Source organism: Ranitomeya imitator, chromosome 1 (genome assembly GCF_032444005.1).
Source record: "Ranitomeya imitator isolate aRanImi1 chromosome 1, aRanImi1.pri, whole genome shotgun sequence".
Classification (NCBI taxonomy): Eukaryota; Metazoa; Chordata; class Amphibia; order Anura; family Dendrobatidae; genus Ranitomeya; species Ranitomeya imitator.
The window spans coordinates 1,099,792,709-1,099,805,149 of record NC_091282.1 but is presented as its reverse complement, the minus strand read 5'-3'; positions in this window follow the sequence as shown (position 1 = coordinate 1,099,805,149).

Here is a 12,441-nt window from a genome sequence, read left to right as displayed (position 1 = left end):
CTGACAATTGCACGGCCTCAGGTTCCATCACTTCCGGAATTCCCAGAACCTGAGCCACTTCACTCTTAGACAAGAGGATGAGGCTATCTTCCCTCAGGTTGACGCAAGGCACTACGACATTGCCGTCATGAACTGTGGCCAATGTCCAAGCCATGAGGAGTCCAGGGATACTTGATCCACCAATGTCGGCTCTATCTGCACCTCCACCCCCTCGAGGGGCATACAGGCTCAGACTGGCAATGTGAGCACCATCTAACCAGGCGGTATAATAAGTTTAGCAGCTGTGGGAACCATCACCTTCCCCAGAACTTTCCCTCCAATTGACATTTCCTGAGCATGGGCAGCTCAAATCAGTTGCTGGAATATCATCCTTTGTGGAGTTTGTGGGCTCCACCTGTCCAAAAAGGCCTCTTGTGGCTCACTGATCAGGAGAGATCAAATCTCTTTCAGTACAGTCATTCTGAGAGTCACCACAGGCCCGTTACCGACCTCTCCGGCGACCAAAACGACCCTTTTTCAGCCTACATACTTCCCACACACATTGATCTCCATCCAGACCACTCCTGCGACCGGCATGGGCAACTTGTTGGCTGTCAATCTGATTATTGGGCCCCACTCTGGCCGTAACACTTCCGGAAAATGATGTCTAAAGTAAGCTTCTGGCATGGTGGTCACTTGCGATCTGGTATCAATCAGGCAATGAACTGCTCGCCCATTTACTTCAGCCCAGACAGTAGGGCTCGTAGAGATTAAACCTCTGGGACTCCCATCTCTCTTCCTTGGTTGTTCAGGTTCCGGGCTGTGTCCCCCAGCCACGGAGCCCAGTACTTTAACGGCTGCCGTGGTAGGGACCATCCCTGTCTTGCACAGCATCGTGCATAGTTTCAAACGTTCCTGCACCGACTTGGACTCCGAATTACTTATCTCTTGATGAGGCGCCACACTTGGCGTATCTTGGGCTGAAACATTAGTTAGGACTGCTCTATATGGGTATACCTTGACGATTGGTGGAGCAGCTTAGTATACATTTTTTTGCAAAAAAACATATCGACTAAATACCCTGTTTTTCCATCTTTTGACTAGCACTTGCTTATTCCTGTGAATTTTTTTTACAACAAAGTATTTTTAACCTCACTGTGCTCTTTTGTGTCTTCTAAGGTTGGACCACTCTTCCCACATTTCTCGTATTTCTTTCCGGATTTCCTGGACCCACTCTGGCTCAGCTGTGGGTGTGGTGTGCACCTCATTGCCCCGGACCATCCTAGCCAAGGCTGCCGCCCCCTGTTCCTGCTCTTGCATGGGCTTCTGCCTCTATTTCTAGGAAGTTCATATGTGGCTTAGTACGCAAGCACTCTCACAAAGCCTGTTTAAGCAGCGCGTCCCTGAGACACAATCTGATCCTTCAATATCACATCAGGTGGCCCCGCTCCTTTGCCCCCACATCATCTTGCTTAGTGACTTGCGCAGTCGTCTCCTGCAACGCATTAATACACTGGATCACAGACTCTCCTTCCCTCTGGACACGGTGGAACAGTCGCATCCATAGCTCCTCAATGTTGGTAGGATCCCCATGCATTTCTTCTAGGATCTGCATCACTTTATCCAAAGTGTCCCGCTCATGGGGGGAACAAAACATGACGGAACACTGAGCCTCACCATCCATTGCCATCACAGCAATCTCAGTTTGCAGAGCAGGCGTCAGGGCATCCGCAACATGCTTTTAACCCTCTCGGTCCAGTCCCACAGCATTATATTACTCCCCGTGAATTTTGGGAGATTGCTGAGCATGGCCCCCAATGGCAAGCTAGACCTTGGGGCACTCGTGGTGGATTGGTCTTCTGCGTCTGTGTCCAAAGACTGCATCCTGCCAACTACGTCAAATAAAATGCAGGTATTTGGATGATGCAACACAGAAGTGCAGAGCAAGGGTTAACAGGTGTTTGGTGTAATTAATACAGGGAGGGTCCTCCTTGCAGGGAGCCAAAGAGGTAAATCAGATTTTAAACTAGAGAATGCAAAAAAACAGTGTAACTTAAGCAACAGTTTATGCATGTATCTGTATCACTTAGCATGAGTCCGATGCTGATCACTTCTTCAGAAATGAAAGATGAAAGCCAGCTGATGCCAGTGTTGCGGTCTTCAGGCTTCCCCGCCTATCAAATCTGCTCCGACTCTTATGGCGGCAGCGGGCAGTCACCAGTCTAACCCGCTGAGCCCCTAGTCTATCACGCTGCAGTGCGCAGCTGGGAACCTTTCACAAAAAATCTGTTCGGCGTGCTTAGCAGTCAGAAGTGCCGTACCTCAGTCTCCTGCTCGATGTGCTTTGTCCTGCACGCCCGTCGGCATTTCCAGATCCTTCCTGCACTCCTCGCCTCTTGCTACCCACGGCGCTCACTAGGTATCTGCTCTCGTTGCTCTCTGGCGGGAATTTCCTGTCATTTCCCATGCAAAACCCCTTTTTACCTCCCTCGCTTACCACGCCCCCTCTTGGCAGGTCAAGGGTGCTCTTTACCCCCAATTCCTTTCCCACTGCAACACTGGATGCGGCTCCGCCAGTTCTGGACCCACTGCCTTGTTGGTACCCACAACCCGGTCTTCTTCCTTACACCCCTGTTCTCCCTTAACTCGCCATTCCACGGGAGAGAGCTCTTTCACCAGACGTTCGCATTCTTTTACTCTTTGAATGATACGTTGCCAGTCTTCTTCCTTACACGGCCAGTGTGTGAGTGCGTTGTCCGATATACAGCCGGTGTGTGAGTGGGGTGTGCATTATATAACCAGTGTGTGGGAGGTATACGTCTAGTGTATGAGTGCTGTGTTGCTCCACTAATTTTACTGCTAGCAGATCTTTGGGATACTGACACCTGTTACCCTCACCGATCAGCTGTTCAGTGCTGGCGGCAGCCTGATGTTGGCAGTTAGGGAACAGAACAGCACAGCTCCATAATCTGTGTAGTGACTGAATGAATAGGAGTGAATCTGCTGTACACGGCCATGGCCACTAGACAGATGATGGAGCTTTGCTTTTCTGCTTTGCAACTGCCAACATCCGGCCGCCGCCAACACTGAGAACAGCTGATTGGTGAGGGTGTCAGATGTCAGAACCCCACTGATCTATTTTAGATCATCATTTTAAAAGTAGAGCAGTCAGTAGTGACAGCATCATAAACATCGCGCATGGAGGAGGCTTCCTGCACGCTTCCCTCAGAACAACGCGATGCCATTGCATTGTTCTGATGATATCCATTGAGACCCCCTGGCACCAAGATGGCCGCGGGGTCCTTCAGGGTCCTGCAGGGAGGTGGCCAGCATGCCACCTTCTCTGCCTGTCAGATCCTGATCTGACACTCTGCTGTGCAGTGTCAGATCCTGATCTGACACTCTGTGTTGTGAATTCTGCTTTTGGGCTCCCTCCAGTGGTTGTAGAGGGTAATGCAGTTGTGCCTGGACTGCAGGATTGGACAGGTATATCTGCTAATTGCAAAGCTGACTGGGGTATATAGCTTTGCAGGACTCTTTAGTCCCTGCCAGTTGGCCATTGTTCCTTTGGAAGTGTTGGTCCTGCCTGGCCTCTCCTGCTTGCTGCCAATTCAGCAAAGTTAAGTGTTTGCTTCATTTTGTTTTAGACACACTGCTGTGTGTTTATTTTCTGTGCTATCTTGTTTCTATTATGTTCCTGCTAGACTGTGCCTGATGTTTTTGTCAGTCTAGTTGGATTCGCTGGAGTCGCAGATATACTCTCCACATCTTTAGTTAGGTGGTGGAGTTTTTGTATTTTTCTGCCGTGGATATTTTGTAGTGTTTTATGCTGACCGCATAATATCCTGTACTTTCCTTTCCTTTCTAGGTAGAAGTGGCCTCCTTTGCTTATCCCTGTTTTCAGTCTGCGTGTGTCTTTTCCTCTCCTACTCACAGTCATTATTTGTGGGGGGCTGTCTATCCTTTGGGGGTCTACTCTGAGGCAAGAGAGTTTTCCTATTTCCATCTTTAGGGATATTTAGTTCTCCGGCTGTGTCGAGGTGTCTAGGTCTGGTTAGGCACACTCCACGGCTACTTCTAGTTGCGGTGATAGGATCAGGGTTTGCGGTCAGTATAGTTACCACTGCTCCAGCGAAGGTCATTTCATGCTGCTCCAAGGCCACCTGATCATAACAGTACAACTGGCCAACAATGAGTTAAATGCATCTCAGAAGAAGGGAGGAAAGGTCTTGAGCCATTTTTTTTTCTTCAGTTTGATCTGTCTTCTCCTCCCTCTTAATCTATGGGTGGCTGAGGAACCTAGTACTAACATGAATGTTCAGGAGTTAGCCTCTCGTGTGGATCAGCTTGCTGCTAGGGTACAGGGTATTTCAGATTATATTGTTCAGACTCCTGCATTAGAACCTAAGATTCCCACTCCTGATTTATTTTTTGGTGACAGATCCAAATTTTTGAGTTTCAAAAATAACTGTAAACTGTTTTTTGCATTGAGACCCCGGTCCTCTGGTGATCCCAGTCAGCAGGTTAAAATCATCATATCCCTGCTGCGTGGTGACCCACAGGATTGGGCATTTTCCCTGGAATCTGGCAATCCTGCTTTGCTTAATGTTGATTCTTTCTTTCAAGCATTGGGGTTATTGTATGATGAGCCTAATTCTGTGGATCAAGCTGAGAAAACCTTGTTGGCCCTATCTCAGGGGCAAGAGGCAGCTGAATTGTATTGTCAGAAATTCAGAAAATGGTCTGTGCTGACTAAATGGAATGATGATGCTTTGGCGGCAATTTTCAGAAAGGGTCTTTCTGAATCCGTTAAGGATGTTATGGTGGGGTTTCCCACACCCTCCAATCTGAGTGATTCTATGTCTTTGGCCATTCAGATTGACCGGCGCTTGCGGGAACGCAGAACTGTGCGCGCTATGGCGTTATCCTCAGAGCAAATTCCTGAGCCTATGCAGTGTGATAGGATTCTGTCTAAAACGGAACGACAAGGTTTCAGACGTCTCAACAGGTTGTGTTTTTATTGTGGCGATCGACGATCTGATGTAATATAATAATGTCCCATACTGGGACAATGTAATAATGTAAAAAAAATATATACTATAATGTGTAAAAGTATTTTTTTTAAAATCCCCCCCCCCAAAAAAAAAAAATATATATATATATATATATATTTTACCAATAAATACATTTATCTAAATAAAAGGAAACAATAAAAGTACGGGTATTTGGTATTGCCGCTTGTGTAACGACCCGCTCTATAAAACTGTCCCACTGGTTAAACCCTTCAGTGAACACCGTAAAAAAAAAAAAGGAAAAAAAACAATGCTTTATCATCATACTGCTAAACAAAAAGTGCAATAAAATGCGATAAAAAGACAGATGTAAATAAAAATGGTACAGTTGAAAACGTCATCTTGTCCTGCAAAAAACGAGCCATGATACCGCTCCATCAGCAGAAAAATATAAAAGTTGTAGCTCTCAGAATGTCATGCAAAAATAATTACTTTTTCTGTAAAATAGTTTTTGTGTAAAAGCGACAAAACATAAAAAATGAAAAATAAGGTATCACTGTAATCATACTGACCCAAAGAATAAAGCTGTCTTACCAATTGTACCACATGCGAAACGATATAAAAAAAAGCAATTCCTGAATTGCTGTTTTTAGTTCATTCTGTCACTGAAAAATCGGAATGGAAAGCGATCAAAAAATGTCATGTGCCTGAAAATGGTACCAATAAAAACGTCAGCTTGTCCTGCAAAAAACAAGCCCTCATATGACTGTCGGGCGAAATAATGAAAAAATTATAGCTGTCAAAATATGGTGATACAAAAACTAGTTTTCACAATAAAAAGCGTCTTTTAGTGTGTGACAGCAGCCAAACATAAAAACCCGATATAAATCTGGTATCGCTGTAATCGCACAGAGCCGAAGAATAAAGTTGTCTAATCACTTATACCACACAAGGAACGACGTAAAAAATAAATAAAACAAATTCTTCAAATGCTGTTGATTTTTTCATTCTGCCTCCCAGAGATCGCAGTAAGGCTCGGCGCACATTTATCCTGAGCTCTGCACTGAGCGCTTACATCGGGATGTCTGTGTAAATCTCTGAAATGCGTGATTCAGACAGAACCTCTGGCTGAAGATTCCCTATAATGAGTCAGATGGAGGCACTGTTGACGCCGTCTGACCTGTGATCCGGCGGTGTCCGTCTTTTTAGGGTTACATAAAAATGCCGTCGGCCACAGTTTTGTGCACTTCTGAAAAAAAGGAAACCACGGAATAGAGGCCAGACGGAGTCCAGAGTAACTCTGCTGCCTCACTATAGTGAATGGATCCATCGGGGGTTTCATCTGAATCACGTCACTCAGAGATTTAGATGGAAACTGCAAAGTAAGTGGTCAGCGTAGTGCGCCAGACAACTGTGATCCCAAACATGTAAAGTGTTCCCAATTAAAGCTTCCACTCAATCCACAAAAAAGCAAGTCCCCACTCAGATCTGTCATCTCTTAGCGGAAATATAGGGGGCTTCCACGTTACTGGTAGCACAAAGTCTCTGGAAAAGTGAAATGGATTCCCCCCACCAAAAGAAATTCAGCAAATTCTCTGCTCCCAAATCCAAATGCCTCCCTCCCTTCTGAGCCCCAGTGTGCCTAAACAACATTTAGCACCCACATGTTTGGCATTTCTATAGTGATGAGAACTGGTCGCTATAACGGCAGTTTGCCATTTTCACTCAGCAACATCCTCTGCCGCCTGTTTCTGGAAAACACTCATGGATTCAAAATCATCACTACATCTGTAGATAAATTCCCAAAGGGTTATAATTTCCGTAAATGGGGTCCTTTATTGGGGGTACATCTGCACTGTAATATGGTGCTACTTCCCTTCTGAGCTTTGCACTGGGCCTCAAAAGTAGTTTTTGACCACATATTTGGTATCAATGAACTCAGGATACATTGCACAACAAACTTTGTGTCCATTTTCTCCTTTTGCCCTTGTGAAAATATAAAATATGGAGCTAAAAAAGATTTATTTGGGAAAAATGTGTATTTTTTTTTTATTTCCACGGCTCTACGCTATAAGCTTCTGTGAAGCACCTGTGGTTTTAAGGTGCTCAATACATATCAAGATAAGTTCCATAAGGGGTCTAGTTTCCAAAATGGTGTCACTTATAGGGGGGTTTCCACTGTTTAGGCACATCAGGGACTTTCCAAACGCGACATGGCAGCCACTAATTATTCCAACATATTTTACATTCAAAAAGTCAAATGGCGCTCCTTCCCTTCTGAGCCCTGCTGTGTGCACAAACAGTAGGTTTCCCCCAGATATGGGGTATCTGCATGCTCAGGAGAAATTGTACAGCAAAATGTCTGGTCCATTTTCCCATGTTACCCTTGTGAAAGTAAAAAAAAAATTAGGTCTAAAGGAAAATTTTTGTGAAAGAAAAGTAAATATTTTTTCATTCCACATTCCAAAATTTCCTGTAACGCACCTGGATGGTTAATAAACTTCTTGAATGTGGTTTTGAGTACCTTAGGGGGTGCAGTTTTTAGAATGGTGTCATATTTGGTTTATTTTCTGCCATATAGACTCCTCAAAGTGACTTCAACTGTGAGATGGTCCCTAAAAAAATGGTTTGGCAAATTTTGTTTTAAAAATGAAAAATCGCTGGTCAACTTATAACTTCCTAACAAAAAAGGTTTCCAAAATTGTGCTGATGTAAAGTCGATATGTGGTAAATGTTATTTATTAACTATTTTGGGGGATATGACTCTCTGATTTAAGGGCATAAAAATTAAAAGTTTGAAAATTGCGAAATTTTCAAATTTTTTGCCAAATTTGTTTTTTTTTTTTACAAATTATCGTAAGTCATATTGAAGAAATTTTAACGCTATCATAAAGTTCAATATGTCACGAGAAAATATTCTCAGAATCACCGGGATTCGTTGAAGCGTTCCTGAGTTATTAAAGTGACAGTGGTCAGAATTGTAAAAATTGGCCCTGTCATTAACGTGAAAAATGTTTCGTCTCAAAGGGGTTAAGCTACATGAGTTAAGCAGCCGGTGAACTGAAACTGACAGCCAGAAGAATTGCAAGCTGCTGCTGCTCTCCAGCTTCCTCCGAATGTCAGTTTCATATGAAGGAAGTGATTGGTTGTGGGACTTGTGTGGCTTAACAATGTCACATTGACCCCGGAAGACTGAGTACCATCACTGCTGGAATGGCACCGGAGGTGAGTATAGGATGTTTTTATTTTATAAGACTGAATATAGCAATTGAAATGGGTTTGGCCAAGTAGTGTACAACCCCCTTAATACTGGCATACATATGTACAAAATGCCAGTCTTGATGAATATGGGTCTATGTGTGAAGAAAGTTTCAATCAATTTTCTTAAGAATATAAAAGACATGCAGGTGTCCTAGGAAAACTGAGTTAAAAAAAAACCAAACCCATTAGAGTGGAGGGCGGCAAAGGCAACTTTGCTCAGGGTACAATTTAGACTAAGACCAGACCTGGATGGAACCAGACACTCTGATGAGGCCAGTAGTGTTACTGTGGCCTCTGGCCTCTGTTCCTGCAAGGTCTGTCTTTTTAGTGCACAAATGTGTGTTTGAACACAGGCTTGTACAGCCTGAAAACACAGGACCCTTCCTAAACAGAGGCCACCACCAGTCCAAAGTGACTTCACTAAAGTGCATCATTCTGTCAGAGGCTTAACAGAATGAGATTTTTTTGAGATTTAGACCCGATGTAAGTGCTTAGCATAGAACACAGGATAAATACGAACCTAGGGAAAAAGCAAATAAAAAAAATAGTATGCACCCTGTTGTGAATTCTGTGGTCAAGCTCCCTCCTGTGGTCATGAGTGGTACTTCGGCTGGTTCTGTCCATGAGCTTCCTCTGGTGGATGTGAGTGGGGCTGCGGCTTCTGAGTTTCCTTCCTCAGGTGACGAGGTTAAGTCGTTAGGTGCTGCTCTATTTAACTCCACCTAGTTCTTTGTTCCTGGCCTCCAGTCAATGTTCCAGTATTGGTTTTGCTCTCTCCTGGATCGTTCTTGTGGCCTGTCTGCCCTGCATAAGCTAAGTTCTGCTTGGGTTACTTTTGTTTGCTATTTTTTCTGTCCAGCTTGCTACATTGGTTTGTCTTGCTTGCTGGAAGCTCTGGGACGCAGAGGGAGCACCTCCGTACCGTTAGTCGGTGCGGAGGGTCTTTTTGCGCCCTCTGCGTGGTTGTTTGTAGGTTTTTGTGCTGACCGCAAAGCTATCTTTCCTATCCTCGGTCTATTCAGTAAGTCGGGCCTCGCTTTGCTAAAACCTATTTCATCTCTGTGTTTGTATTTTCATCTTTACTCACAGTCATTATATGTGGGGGGCTGCCTTTTCCTTTGGGGAATTTCTCTGAGGCAAGGTAGGCTTTATTTTCTATCTTCAGGGCTAGCTAGTTTCTCAGGCTGTGCCCGAGGCGCCTAGGTCTGGTCAGGAGCGCTCCACGGCTACCTCTAGTGTGGTGTGATAGGATTAGGGATTGCGGTCAGCAGAGTTCCCACGTCTCAGAGCTCGTCCTATGTTATTAGTAACTATCAGGTCACTTTGTGTGCTCTTAACCACCAGGTCCATTGTGTTTCTGAATCACCAGTTCATAACAGCACCCCAATCAATATGTTACCAATAAAAACTTCACCTCAACCTACAAAAAGAAAAAAAAAGTCCCCACTCATGTTTGTCACCTGTGAATTCAAAAATAGGGAGCTTCCACATTACTGGTAGCCCTAGAGAAGCCACGTAGTTCCACCTCCAAATAAAATCCAGTGAAAATCTAGCATAACTGTAGTGGGAAGAACCTATTTAAAAATTTGTCGGGTGCTGATCTCAAACCCCAAGCTGGCATATTTACGATTTTCTCTCCGAAATATCCACTGAGTACTTTCGTCCTGAAAATATCTTTGGGGCCAAAAAGGTCATTATGCCCATAGATGAAATAAATTAATTCATATCTAGTATCCAAAATGGAGTCACTTTGGGATTTTTCCCTTGTTCTGACACCTTAGGAATTGTGCATATGGTGTCTGCAAACTATTCCAGCAAATCTGCATTGCAAAAGTTAAATGGCGCTCCTGTTTTCTGAGCCTGTTGTGAATTCTGTTGTCGAACTCCCTCCTGTGGTCGTGAATGGTACTTCGGCGAGTTCTGTCCATGGACTCCCTCTGGTGGCTGTGAGTGGAGCTGCTGCTTCTGAGGTTCCTTACACAGGTGACGTGGTTTATCCTTTGGTTGGCTGCTCTATTTAACTCCACTCAGATCGTTACTCCATGCCAGCTGTCAATGTTCCTGCATTAGTTCAGTTCGCTCTTGGATCTTTCTGGTGACCTGTCCACTCCAGCAGAAGCTAAGTTCCTGCTTGTTATTATTTGTTCATTGTTTCCTTGTCCAGTTGGCTATCATGATTTTGTCTTGCTAGCTGGAAGCTCTGGGATGCAGAGTGGCATCTCCGCACCGTTAGTCGGTGCGGAGGTCTTTTTGCACACTCTGCGTGGTCTTTTGTAGTTTTTTGTGCTGACCGCAAAGATACCTTTCCTATCCTCTGTCTGTTTAGTAAGTCTGGCCTCCCTTTGCTGAAACCTGTTTCATTTCTGCGTTTGTGACTTTCATCTTTACTCACAGTCAATATATGTGGGGGGCTGCCTTTTCCTTTGGGGAATTTCTCTGAGGCAAGGTAGGCTTTATTTTCTATCTCTAGGGCTAGCTAGCTCTTAGGCTGTGAAGAGGCGTCTAGGGAGTGTCAGGAACGCTCCACGGCTATTTCTAGTTGTTGTGATAGGATTAGGGGTTGCGGTCAGCAGAGCTCCCACATCCCAGAGCTTGTCCTGTTGAGTTTAACTATCAGGTCGTGCCGGGTGCTCCTAACCACCAGGTCCATAACAGGTGTCACTGTGTTTGGGAGAAATTACTTAAATTAAAAATAGGAACCTGGTCAACATTCCGTGTGACCACGGTCCATGTAGAGAGAAATCGCAAAATGGAAGGAAATTCCGGCACTCACGTGTAGAATAATGGCTTATTTAAGCCAGGGATGGGCTGAAACATCTTGTTGTTTGAATTTCACTGGTTTAACTAAGCAATTATTCTACAGGTGAGTGCCAGGATTTCTTTACATTTTTGCATTTTCTCCTATTAATCCTTGTGAAAATAAACATTTTCAGCTAATATAACATATTAGTGACAAATTTTTTTTTTCACATACATTAATGCACTTTTTTCTTGGCTGGAAAAAGGCCCTGTGTGGCCAAAACGTTGCTAATTTTCCTTGTGAACAAGTGTCAATAAAAATAATTTTTGTGCAAGGAAGATGCCCGATGCCTTGGATTTTTGGAGTATGTGTAACCTATATAAGGAGCTGTACCAAGTCTGCATTGGACAAGGAGTGGTGCATGGCATACACTTGTACTAGTGTTATAACATACTGTGAGGGTTAAAAAAAAGCCACTATACCCTTGGATGAACTTAATTTTTTCATTATTACCCATTGTGAAAATTTCAAAGTTGGGGCTAAAACAACATTTTACTTGAAGCAAACATAATTTTTGTTGTCACATCCAAATGTGAAGCACTTTTTTTCCCTCTTCTTCCAAGAACCATAACTTGTTTTATTTTTCCGTCGATATAGCTATTTTGATATTTATGTTTTTGCGGGATGAGTTGTACGTTTGAGTTATTCCATTTCATTTAACATGTGATGTTTTGGAAAGCGACAAAAAAATTCAAAAGTACAGCGAAATTGCGAAAAAAGCAATTGCACAACTGGTTTTTGAGTTTTTTATTTACCATGTTCACAATATGGTAAAAATGACCTGGCATTATGATTCTCAAGACCAGTACGATTACGGAAATACCAAAAGGGTATTTCTTCAAGTGGTGAAAAAAAATTGGAAACTTTGTAGAAAAAATTGTTTTGCTTGTGTCGCATTTTTCAAGAACTATAAAGTTTTCAGTTGTTTGGTCTTTGTTTTTTTGCACCTCGTGCTGATGTTTTTATTGACACTATTTTAGGGTAGGTAAGATGATTTGCTAGCCTTTTATTGCAATTTTGTGGCAGCTGAATAAATGGAATTCTTTCCATTTAGATTTTTTTTTCTCATTACGTCATTTACCTATCAGGTTAATTTCATTTTTGGATCTGAATTTTCAGAAGTGACAATAACAAATATGCGTATTTTTAAATTTATCTTTAATGGGGCAAAAGGGGATGATTAGAACTTTTTTTAATATATATTTTAAAACCCTTTTTGTTTTACTTTTCACTATCTTTTAGCCCCTTCAGGGGACTTGAACATGCGATCATGTACAATATAGCAAAAATCGTGGTCTCCTAAATTAGCGTTGACAGAAGTGCCGTCATGACAGGCACATGGGTCTGCAGTAGACCTCTTGCCATCATGGCAACTAATTGGTGTCCTGT